The sequence below is a fragment of the Coregonus lavaretus genome (assembly GCF_964263955.1).
Source record: "Coregonus lavaretus genome assembly, chromosome: 29".
Classification (NCBI taxonomy): domain Eukaryota; kingdom Metazoa; phylum Chordata; class Actinopteri; order Salmoniformes; family Salmonidae; genus Coregonus; species Coregonus lavaretus.
In genome coordinates this window covers 14,218,551-14,228,294 of record NC_140016.1, presented here as the reverse complement: position 1 = coordinate 14,228,294, position 9,744 = coordinate 14,218,551, and the positions used below count along the sequence as shown (strand labels likewise).

At 42.8% G+C, this 9,744-nt stretch overlaps 1 pseudogene across 1 annotated transcript in view; it reads right to left on the bottom strand.

Moving 5' to 3' along the window:
- The window catches only part of LOC311104878 (X-linked interleukin-1 receptor accessory protein-like 2), a 343,046-nt pseudogene that overhangs the window by 5,963 nt on the left and 327,339 nt on the right, over positions 1-9,744 (bottom strand). The window contains exons 8-9 of the transcript in view: positions 8,574-8,714; positions 7,894-8,070 (exon numbers count right to left, since the gene is read on the bottom strand). The product of the transcript in view is annotated as an X-linked interleukin-1 receptor accessory protein-like 2 (transcript). The remainder of the gene's footprint in view (positions 1-7,893; positions 8,071-8,573; positions 8,715-9,744) is intronic.

Below are 9,744 nucleotides of genomic sequence, written 5' to 3'. Positions count from 1 at the left end.
TATTTAGTCAGCCACCAATTGTGCAAGTTCTCCCACTTAAAAAGATGAGAGAGGCCTGTACTTTTCATCATAGGTACACATCAACTATGACAGACAAAATGAGAAAAAGAATTCCAGAAAATCACATTGTAGGATTTTTAATGAATTTATTTGCAAATTATGGTGGAAAATAAGTATTTGGTCAATAACAAAAGTTTCTCAATACTTTGTTGTATACCCTTTGTTGGCAATGACACAGGTCAAACGTTTTCTGTAAGTCTTCACAAGTTTTCACACACTGTTGCTGGTATTTTGGCACATTCCTCCGTGCAGATCTCCTCTAGAGCAGTGATGTTTTGGGGCTGTCGCTGGGCAACACGGACTTTCAACTCCCTCCAAAGATTTTCTATGGGGTTGAGATCTGGAGACTGGCTAGGCCACTCCAGGACCTTGAAATGCTTCTTACGAAGCCACTCCTTCGTTGCCCGGGCGGTGTGTTTGGGATCATTGTCATGCTGAAAGACCCAGCCACGTTTCATCTTCAATGCCCTTGCTGATGGAAGGAGGTTTTCACTCAAAATCTCACGATACATGGCCCCATTCATTCTTTCCTTTACACGGATCAGTCGTCCTGGTCCCTTTGCAGAAAAACAGCCCCAAAGCATGATGTTTCCACCCCCATGCTCCACAGTAGGTATGGTGTTCTTTGGATGCAACTCAGCATTCTTTGTCCTCCAAACACGACGAGTTGAGTTTTTACCAAAAAGTTATATTTTGGTTTCATCTGACCATATGACATTCTCCCAATCCTCTTCTGGATCATCCAAATGCACTCTAGCAAACTTCAGACGGGCCTGGACATGTACTGGCTTAAGCAGGGGGACACGTCTGGCACTGCAGGATTTGAGTCCCTGGCGGCGTAGTGTGTTACTGATGGTAGGCTTTGTTACTTTGGTCCCAGCTCTCTGCAGGTCATTCACTAGGTCCCCCCGTGTGGTTCTGGGATTTTTGCTCACCGTTCTTGTGATCATTTTGACCCCACGGGGTGAGATCTTGCGTGGAGCCCCAGATCGAGGGAGATTATCAGTGGTCTTGTATGTCTTCCATTTCCTAATAATTGCTCCCACAGTTGATTTCTTCAAACCAAGCTGCTTACCTATTGCAGATTCAGTCTTCCCAGCCTGGTGCAGGTCTACAATTTTGTTTCTGGTGTCCTTTGATATCTCTATGGTCTTGGCCATAGTGGAGTTTGGAGTGTGACTGTTTGAGGTTGTGGACAGGTGTCTTTTATACTGATAACAAGTTCAAACAGGTGCCATTAATACAGGTAACGACGAGTTACGACGAATTACAGGCCTCTCTCATCTTTTTAAGTGGGAGAACTTGCACAATTGGTGGCTGACTAAATACTTTTTCCCCCCACTGTATCTGTAAGGTCCTTCAGTCGAGCTGTTAATTTCAAACACAGATTCAACCACAAAGACCAGGGAGGTTTTCCAATGCCTCGCAAAGAAGGGCGCCTATTGGTAGATGGATTTTTTAAAAAGCAGACATTGTATATCCCTTTGAGCATGGTAAAGTTATTAATTACACTTTGGATGGTGTATCAATACACCCAGTCACTACAAAGATACAGTCGTCCTTCCAAGCTCAGTTGCCGGAGAGGAAGGAAACCACTCAGGGATTTCACGATGAGGCCAATGTTGACTTTAAAACAGTTACAGAGTTTAATGGCTGTGATAGGAGAAAACTGAGGATGGATCAACAACATTGTGGTCCTCTGTAGCTCAGCTGGTAGAGCACGGCGCTTGTAACGCTAAGGTAGTGGGTTCGATCCCCGGGACCACCCATACACAAAAAAAATGTATGCACGCATGACTGTAAGTCGCTTTGGATAAAAGCGTCTGCTAAATGGCATATTATTATTATTATTATTGTAGTTACTCCACAATACTAACCTAAATTACAGAGTGAAGAGAAGGAAGCCTGTACAGAATAAAAATATTCCAAAACATGCATCCTGTTTGCAATAAGGCACTTAAGTAAAACTACAAAAATAATTGGTAAAGAAATGAACTATGTCCTGAATACAAAGCGTTACGTTTGTAAAAATCCAATACAACACATCACTGAGTACCACTTTTCATATTTTCAAGCATAGTGGTGGCTGCATCATGTTATGGGTATGCTTGTCATCGGCAAGGACTAGGGAGTTTTTTAGGAAACGGAATAGAGCTAAGCACATGCAAAATCCTAGAGGAAAACCTATTTCAGTCTGCTTTCCAATGGACACTGGGAGACAAATTCACATTTTAGCAGGACAATAACCTAAAACCTAAGGCCAAATATACACTGGAGTTGCTTACCAAGACGACATGAAAGTTCCTGAGTGGCGTAGTTACAGTTTTGACTTAAATCAGTTTGAAATCTATGGCAAGACTTGAAAATGGTTGTCTAGCAATGATCAACAACCAACTTGACAGAGCTTGAAGAATTATTATACAATTCAGGTGTGCAAAGCTCTGTTTTTATTTGTCCAGGTTAGTCTCATTGAGATAAAATCTATTTTTCAAGAGAGCCCTGGACCAACAAATACAGCAGCAGGGGGAAACAATGTTTGAGACAAATATCAGACACACTGTAACAACTTAGAAAAAGAAATGTGGGAAGTAGACGCACATACATTTTAATTACAGAAGCATACAAGCGTCATAGATAAAAAATATATATTACAGTGCATTCGGAAAGTATTCAGACCCCTTGACTTTTCCCACATTTTGGTACGTTACAGCCTTATTCTAAAATTGATTAAATAAATAAAAATCCTTATCAATCTACACACAATACCCCATAATGACAAAGTGAAAACAGGTTTTTAGAAATGTTTGCAAATTTATAAAAAATTAAAAACAGAAATACCTTATTTACATATGTATTCAGACCCTTTGCTATGAGACTCGAAATTGACCTCAGGTGCATCCTGTTTCCATTGATCATCCTTTAGATGTCTCTACAACTTGATTGGGTTCCACCTGTGGTCAATTCAATTAATTGGACATGATTTGGAAAGGCACACACCTGTCTATATAAGGTCTCACAGTTGACAGTGCGTGTCAGAGCAGAAACCAAGCCATGTGGTCGAAGGAAGGAGGTCCGAGACAGGATTGTGTCGAGGCACAGATCGGGGGAAGGGAACCAAAAAATGTCTGCAGCATTGAAGGTCCCCAAGAACACAGTGGCCTCCATCATTCTTAAATGGAAGAAGTTTGGAACCACCAACACTCTTCCTAGAGCTGGCTGCCCGGCCAAACTGAGCAATCGGGGAGAAGGGCCTTGGTCAGGGAGGTGACCAAGAGCCCGATGGTCACTCTGACCGAGCTCAAGAGTTCCTCTGTGGAGATGGGAGAACCTTCCAGAAGGACAACCATCTCTGCAGCACTCCACCAATTAGGCCTTTATGGTAGAGTGGCCAGATGGAAGCCACTCCTCAGTAAAAGGCACATGACAGACTGCTTAGAGTTTACCAAAAGCCACCTAAAGGACTCTCAGACCATGAGAAACAAGATTCTCTGGTCTGATGAAACCAAGATTGAAGTTTTTGGCCTGAATGCCAAGCGTCACGTCTGGAGGAAACCTGGCACCACGCCTACGGTGAAGAATGGTGGTGGCAGTATCATGCTGTGGGGATGTTTTTCAGCGGCAGGGACTGGGAGACTAGTCAGGATCGAGGGAAAGATGAACGGAGCAAAGTACAGAGAGATCGTTGATGAAAACCTGCTCCAGAGCACTCAGGACCTCAGTCAGTGGCAAAGGTTCACCTTCCAACAGGACAACGACCCTAAGCACACAGCCAAGACAACGCAGGAGTGGCTTCGGGACAACTCTCTGAATGTCCTTGAGTGGCCCAACCAGAGCCCGGACTTGAACCCGATCAAACATCTCTGGAGAGACCTGAAAATAGCTGTGCAGCGACGCTCGCCATCCAACCTGACAGAGCTTGAGAGGATCTGCAGAGAAGAATGGGAGAAACTCCACAAATACAGGTGTGCCAAGCTTGTAGCGTCATACCCAAGAAGTCTCGAGGCTGTAATCGCTGCCAAAGGTGCTTCAACAAAGTACTGAGTAAAGGGTCTGAATACTTAGGTAAATGTCATAATTCCGTTTTTTATTTTTAATACATTTGCAAACATTTCTAAAAACCTGTTTTTGCTTTGTCATTATGGGGTATTGTGTGTAGATTGGTGATGAGAAAAAAAAAGCTATTTAATCAATTTGGGAATAAGGCTGTAACGTAACAAAATGTGGAAAAAGTCAAGGTGACTTTCCGAATGCACTGTATATGTACCACCGCATCAAGTGCTAATGACAATCACATTCCTCAGTAACATGTGAGTCAACCAAACGTTTAAACTCCAAGGAAAGAAGATCCTGGAGTTTCAAGCTGGTCTGGAGAGAATTCCAGGACCACGGAGCTGTGTAGCTAAAACACTTTTTGCCATTTTAGGAACCGTTAAAAGTAGGTAATTATTTTCTGACCTTATCAAAGATTAACAGAGATAAAGTGGCAGTTTTCCCAAAATTGCCTTATAGATCATAGTATACCAATGTTTATGCCTATGTACAAGGAAAGACTCACAGCTGTTATCACTGCCAAAGGTGCTTCTACAAAGTATTGACTATGGGATATTTCTGTATTTCATTTTCAAAAAATTTGCTAACATTTCTGAAAACATGTTTTCACTTTGTCATTATGGGGAATTTTGTTTAGATGGGTGAAAAATGTTTGAATATTTAATCCATTTTGAATTCAGGCTGTAACATAGGAACATTTGGAATAAGTCAAGGGGTATGAATACTTTCTGTGTCCAGACTCCAGAAAGGAAGTGAATATAGGATTTGGGGGAATAAATTAATGTTGTTGCCTTTTTTGACTGCAATACAGAGGCACTATGCTAATAGAGTTCAAATATGGTCAAATAGATTAATATCTTTACAACGTTTACATACATGATATTAATTTACATACAGATGTTTACTTAGTAATGACATATGCATACATATGTTAATCTTGCCTTGGCGATGTCGGTGGATTTGATTTGAAATGCTCTTCCTTTCATCTCTTGCCAGTTCCTAACAAAATTAATGATGGAAAAGCAACAACACATTGCAATTTCACGGTCAATTTGCAGTGCATAAATAATACAATTTGTATGAGCAGGACTGAACTGGAGAGTCACTCTCTCTCTTCTCTCTCTATGAGGTGTTTAAACATGTTGTTATTTGGTCATGTTGTCCTGATCTATAAATGTGTTGGTACTATTGATGGCAGACTGCCTCTCAGTGAACTGAATACTTCTCTATAATTCATTTCCTATGCAGCAATTTCCCAACTATCAATACACCCTACTGAGCCCCATGGCGTGCCTGTGAGTAAACAGACATAGAAAGCAGTGTATTTCTTGAAGCATGGCTTGGACCAGCCTAAGTAGTTTGGGATTTACAGTGGGGAAAAAAAGGATTTAGTCAGCCACCAATTGTGCAAGTTCTCCCACTTAAAAAGATGTAATTTTCATCATAGGTACACGTCAACTATGACAGACAAATTGAGGGAAAAAAATCCAGAAAATCACATTGTAGGATTTGTAATGAATTTATTTGCAAATGATGATGGAAAATAAGTATTTGGTCACCTACAAACAAGCAAGATTTCTGGCTCACACAGACCTGTAACTTCTTCTTTAAGAGGCTCCTCTGTCCTCCACTCGTTACCTGTATTAATGGCACCTGTTTGAACTTGTTATCAGTATAAAAGACACCTGTCCACAACCTCAAACAGTCACACTCCAAACTCCACTATGGCCAAGACCAAAGAGCTGTCAAAGGACACCAGAAACAAAATTGTAGACCTGCACCAGGCTGGGAAGACTGAATCTGCAATAGGTAAGCAGCTTGGTTTGAAGAAATCAACTGTGGGAGCAATTATTAGGAAATGGAAGACATACAAGACCACTGATAATCTCCCTCGATCTGCAAGATCTCAAAATGATCACAAGAACGGTGAGCAAAAATCCCAGAACCACACGGGGGGACCTAGTGAATGACCTGCAGAGAGCTGGGATCAAAGTAACAAAGCCTACCATCAGTAACACACTACGCCGCCAGGGACTCAAATCCTGCAGTGCCAGACGTGTCCCCCTGCTTAAGCCAGTACATGTCCAGGCCCGTCTGAAGTTTGCTAGAGTGCATTTGGATGATCCAGAAGAGGATTGGGAGAATGTCATATGGTCAGATGAAACCAAAATAGAACTTTTTGGTAAAAACTCAACTATGTCGTGTTTGGAGGACAAAGAATGCTGAGTTGCATCCAAAGAACACCATACCTACTGTGAAGCATGGGGGTGGAAACATCATGCTTTGGGGCTGTTTTTCTGCAAAGGGACCAGGACGACTGATCCGTGTAAAGGAAAGAATGAATGGGGCCATGTATCGTGAGATTTTGAGTGAAAACCTCCTTCCATCAGCAAGGGCATTGAAGATGAAACGTGGCTGGGTCTTTCAGCATGACAATGATCCCAAACACACCGCCCGGGCAACGAAGGAGTGGCTTCGTAAGAAGCATTTCAAGGTCCTGGAGTGGCCTAGCTAGTCTCCAGATCTCAACCACATAGAAAATCTTTGGAGGGAGTTGAAAGTCCGTGTTGCCCAGCGACAGCCCCAAAACATCACTGCTCTAGAGGAGATCTGCACGGAGGAATGGGCCAAAATACCAGCAACAGTGTGTGAAAACCTTGTGAAGACTTACAGAAAACGTTTGACCTGTGTCATTGCCAACAAAGGGTATATAACAAAGTATTGAGAAACTTTTGTTATTGACCATATACTTATTTTCCACCATAATTTGCAAATACATTCATTAAAAATCCTACAATGTGATTTTCTGGCCTCTCTCATCTTGTGAAAGTGGGAGAACTTGCACAATTGGTGGCTGACTAAATACTTTTTTTCCCCACTGTATTTTGGATGCACTGCATGTTAAATTATGTAAGGAATGGAAATTAGTTTCTAAGATATTTGGAGGGCAAGGAGGGAGCATAATGTATATTTTCTTTGTATAGGGCAAAATTACATCCATGGAGGGATGTGTTTGTTGGCCAGATCTGTATGTGTCTGTTGGGGCTATGTGATTGTGTGTGTGTGTGTGTGTGTGTGTGTGTGTGTGTGTGTGTGTGTGTGTGTGTGTGTGTGTGTGTGTGTGTGTGTGTGTGTGTGTGTGTGTGTGTGTGTGTGTGTGTGTGTGTGTGTGTGTGTGTGTGCGCGTGTGTGTGTGTGTGTGAGAGCGAGTGTTAGCTCGCGTGCGTGCACCTTTGACTGTGTGTAAAGAGGAATACCAAGGTGAATTGACATGTATCAAGCTGATCTAAAACTCTGGTAAACCACAAATGCAGTTGCTGAATTTCATTTCCTCTCTGTCTTTACCATACATGGAACTCTTTGACACCACTCTCAAGTAAGATGCCAACACCAATAAACAGTCGAGTAGCTGCCTGGAAGGCTTGTGGGGATCCAGCATTGACAGATATGCAGGCCCTCAAAACACACTACAACACACATCATTTAGATTGGCTTTTTTTATGTATGTGAAGCGATGGCAGAAGGAAAACAGCCACGGCAGAGGAGATTGAGATGTGCATGTGTCTTGATTTCTCTTGACAGTCAACTGAATTCTGGGCATCAGGGAGAAGCCCTACCATGAGGGACAGAGATGGGGGATTGGATGAAGGGGGGGGGGGGGGGGGGGGGGATGGAGGGAGAGAGAGAGGGATGGAGGGAGGACCTGAATCACAGAGAGAAGCCTTCCCATGAATGACAGAGATTGGGGGATGGAGGGATGGGATGGAGGGAGGGATCACTCACTGCTGTGACTGCTGGGGATGAGGTCCCGGTCGGGGATGAAGAGCTTGTATCCGTAGTGTTTCTCCAGAACATCTGGGAGGATCTCCAGAGCAAACTGCTCCTCTTCACTGGAGCTCCTGTCCACAGAATCCAGCTCCACTCTGGTGTAGGACAAATAGGCATCATAGTCCTTGTTGTCTGTGGGTGAAGAGACCAAAGACAGAGAGACTGTGTTTTGTTATCAAATGCGAATTCTAGATGAATGTGAGTATGACATGACATAGTTGTTTAACAACAAAAAGATGTCTCTATTGTGAATGTATAGCAAGGGGCTCTATCCTAGAAGGTGACAACCATGTCATAAAATTGTTAAACTTAAATCCTAAAACAAAGCAGTATGGATACAGACAACTATGGGATAAGTGGCCAGAATGGGAACTTATTCTGAATACAGCATGTGTTGCTAAAATAAGGGTCAGAGCACCGGCTGTAGTTGTCATGAATTTCAAGCACATCATTTTCTCTTGGGTGAATGCTTAATACGGTGAGAAAACGGCTTCTGTCACAGTCTCCGGGCCGCTGAGAGCTGTGACTGACCTTTTTCCTGCTCACAGACTCACACTGGCTCTCAGGGAGGGCTATAGGCCCAGAGCTGGCCATGTAGGACACGCCCAGCCCAGCACCAGGTGACACACACTCACCGTCCTCTGTCTCGTCACTCCCAAAGTGCCTCCGGTAGCACAGCATGATCTCCACGTTGTAGCACTTGTAGATGGCCGTGAAGACTCCCAGTAGCAGCAGGATGGCTCCCAGTCCACCAGCCAGCTCTAGCCTGTACATGTCTGGTACAGGAGATAGATACGTACAGAGAAAGATATGAAGGACTGAGGAGGAACAGCTAAACAGCCACAACACTAACATTACCCATCACAATTCCTCTGTATCTTTCTACTTAAGAGTGTTTTTTTTGCTCTGTCAACAGAAGCTTTCGTTCAGAGTTCTTTGGGCCCTTTAGGGTTTAGTCATTTCCCAATGCTCTGTGAGGAACTCTAATTTACATAAACATAGCATAAAGAGGGAGATATGGGAATGTGTTTTCACTGTATGCTTTCACACACATTATTGAACGTGTTTGTGTGTGTATGAAAGGGGCTGGGGGTCGCAAAACTAGCTATAATCCTTCATGTTTGCCCCGCTGCCATTCACCAAATACGAGCCATAAATCTTAGCTGCAGTCACTCCAGATGATAGCAGCATAATTTCTCATCCTGCATCCGTCATACATTACACAATCTGTCAGGCCACTCGTCACTGACACACATCACTTTGTTACTTGGTAGGTTGGTGTGATAACGTACTCATCTGTGAAATCATCATAAAACCTTTAGGAAGAGAGTGATGATGCCATTTCCTTAATCATTTTGTTGATCAAAATAGGTAATGTTACCATATGTACTGTATAAGAAATCCATAGACCATACAAGGATACTGAGCTAAACCACAATCTGGGCCTGTATTCATAAAGCCTCTCAGAGTAGGAGTGCTGATCTAGGATCAGGTCCCCCCTGTCCTTGTAATCTTATTCATTATGATCTAAAAGGCAAAACTGCTCCTAGATCAGCACTCCTAGTCTGAGATGCTTTACGAAGGCCCTGCAGCCATCCCTGTGAAATCACCATTCAGCTGCAGTTGTACCATTCAAGAGGATTCCATTGCCATTAACTACTGTACTATGAAAAAAAGATAAATGATATAAAGAATTATAGTAAAAAGCTTTGGAGCACCTGAAATGACATTTTGGGCAAAAAGGACAACTCGGCTCATTCATCACAAAACCCACTGATATTGGCAACTACTTTAATAATTTTTTCA